Genomic DNA, 3040 nt, shown 5'->3' on the forward strand with positions numbered 1-3040 from the left:
GGAAGGATTTGGGATCTTGAAGTGTAGATCAGGTCGAGGGGACCTATCTTGGGGCCACCCTAAGAGGGTGGGACAGGGGTGCCATGCCCCTGTCCTGCCCTATCTTGGGGCTCGGATAGGGTCCTGAGGCTATCTCAGGGCTCAAACAGGAAAGGGTCAAGGGGTGAAAATGTAGAAAGAGGTCTTGGTCAGAAAGGAGGGTGTCATCACCAATGTGAGGACTTTGAATGTGATTAAAATTGTAGGAGGCACAATTTTATGACACTACAATTAGCCCCCACTTTAGAGGGAGTATGGCTTATGCCAATACTACCGATAAAGTAGAAGAAATAGGGATGAAGATGAGAGATGCGGAGAAATACCACAAGGAGTATAAGACGTCACTAATATTGAGGAACAAAAGCCCCCAATCCTAGGATCTTAACTCACTCAAACATATGCAAGAGCACACAAAATAAAAAGGAACAAGACACACAAAAGAAAAACAAAGTGCAAAAGACACACGACAAACACAAGATGACAAACCAGCTAGTTGAAGAGACCTCGATACTCAGATGTCTCAACAACTAATCAGGACACAAAGACCAATGCCATCATATAAACACAAGCGATCACATAAAAGAGAAAAGTTGAAATCATCCATGAACCATCAATAGAAAAACTATGGGTTCATGAGAGGAAGGAGAGAGAGGATGTGAATATACACTTTGGTGATCCATGAGAAGAAAGGTGAACAAGAGAGAAACCATGGACATCTCACCCCTAAAACTAGGTGATCCATGGAGAGAAGGACATGGAAATATAGCCCCCAGAGCCTGTCTGGGTGATCCATGTAAGGGAGGAGAGTAGGAACACTGTTAGCTCCACCCAACCTCAAGTGCATGTGTGCAAGTGAGGTTTGAAGCACCTCATAGGATTCTATGCCCGAGTATGCTACAACATGTATAGAATTTATAGTACAAGTGTCAAGAAAGGTGTGATATCTTTCTCTAAGAGTTTGTTCTCTGGTTCCGAGAATAATCCCCCTACATAAGAGAAAATTGGCATCATCTCACTCTAATATTCTATGCTCTGGTTTCGAGAATGACCCACTGTACAAGAAAAGAAGTGAAGACGTCTCGCTCTAAGAGTTTGTGCTCTAGTTCTGAGAATGACCCACTGTACAAGAGAAAAGTGATGACATCTTTCTCTAAGAGGCTTCCCTCTGGTTCCAAGAATGTCCCACTATACAAGAAAAGTGATGACACCATGCTCTAAGAGGACGCCCTCTAGTTCCAATAATGTCCCACTGTACAATGCACAAGAAAATTATAGTACAAAGGAGTAGTGTGGGTGCCCCCCTTTAAGATGTCAACATAGGTTGATGTTGATATCTTAAGGAAAGTAGAACAAGGACACCTATCTTCATCACAAAGAATATATCCACAATGCAACAATGTCATAAATCCAAGCAAGAGAGGAAATACTCTTCAAGAAAGGATATAGTTGAAAAGAAATATCTAGATGTAAGTGTAAAGCTGATCCTTGGAGGAGAAGAGATCTTTGTTCCAAAAGACATATACCCCCAAGAGGAGTTGTCTTAGACAAATATAACATCTTCTAGAGAAAAGGAGAGAACAAGAATGCAATCCTTCCTCCTATTCCTAGGTGAAAGGGATTCTCAATGAGGGATGACTCACTTTTATCCCCAAGAGGGATGGGTGAATTTATCATAGATCTACAATACCAAGTGTGAAAAGAGGTTGTAGTCAAGGACAAATGCCTCTTGTATAAGAGAGAATCCTTGAGCCAACAACCAACAACTATGCACAAGGAATGACATCAAGTGATAAAAGTCACACCATCCAAAAAATAGGGCAAAGTGGATCCCTAGAGAGAGAGAGAGATCATTGCCCCCCAAGTGTAGGGACAATGAGAAGAGCTTACACAATCTTATAGAGAGAGATTAAACATAAGAAAATGTACAATGAACTTACATGAACACATGCAAGAAAAGACATTAGTAAATGTAAAATACATGTCTCAAGAAGCGGTAATCTTTGAAAGGAAGAAAAATTATCAGATATTCCCCAAGGGGGATTAAGCATATAGAAATGATACTCATATATGAAAAATGCAGCCCAGAAAGGAAATGGTGATACACGAGATAGAGAGAAAGGGATAAGAGTGAAAATACTTTTCCCTCAACGGAAAAAAGGGTACACATTTTCCAATGGTGTTTATTTGCAAGTAATATGCCTTCCTAATTGAACAAATTCTCTAAAGGAAGGAATATGCACTTCTTGCGAGATCATTCCATGTAAGGAGGCATATCATTCTTGAGAATAATTGCAACCATAGAAAAGGTACATTTTCCAAGAGAATGAAAGGAAGAGAAGAGGTGCATTACTTATCAAAGAAACTCTTCTCTAAGAAAAGTGAAAAACCAAAAAACAATTACCTGCTCTCATAAGAATAACCCAATGCAAGAAAGGAGATCTAATAATGAATAATGCACAAAGAAAAAGACAAGTGTATAGAAAGAAGAATGGACTTCATTTTGTTGCCCCAAAGTATGTAAAATTGAAACAATATCACCACAAATGATAAAGAGCTCTTGTTAAATGAGCTAGTTATGACATAGGGTGAAGAGAAACATGAAGGGAAAAGAAGTGCTAAGGCACTATGTTCTTACCAATAAATACAACTAGATCTTTTGGGAGACAAATTTGTGCAAGATCATATTGTAGTTGAACAAATTTCTTAAATGTGTAACATTTTCCAAGAGAATGTGAATATGAATCATGAAAAATGCAATATTCAATACCTTTCACTTGTTTAAGATGTTTTTTTTTATTTTGAGGAGGAAAGGAAATGTTCTTGTCATATTTCAATCTCAAATAGATTCTTGCAGCTAATCTGTCAGGATGGTAGATATCATCTTGACATAAAGGAGAGGATTTGTTAGGAGAGGAAGGTTGATTATCCACAATTCTAATTTTTCCACTATATATGCCATCTTCAATAGATTTTTGAAAGTCGGGGCAATCATCAGCATTGT

Source organism: Cryptomeria japonica, chromosome 5, assembly GCF_030272615.1.
Source record: "Cryptomeria japonica chromosome 5, Sugi_1.0, whole genome shotgun sequence".
NCBI classification, from domain to species: Eukaryota; Viridiplantae; Streptophyta; class Pinopsida; order Cupressales; family Cupressaceae; genus Cryptomeria; species Cryptomeria japonica.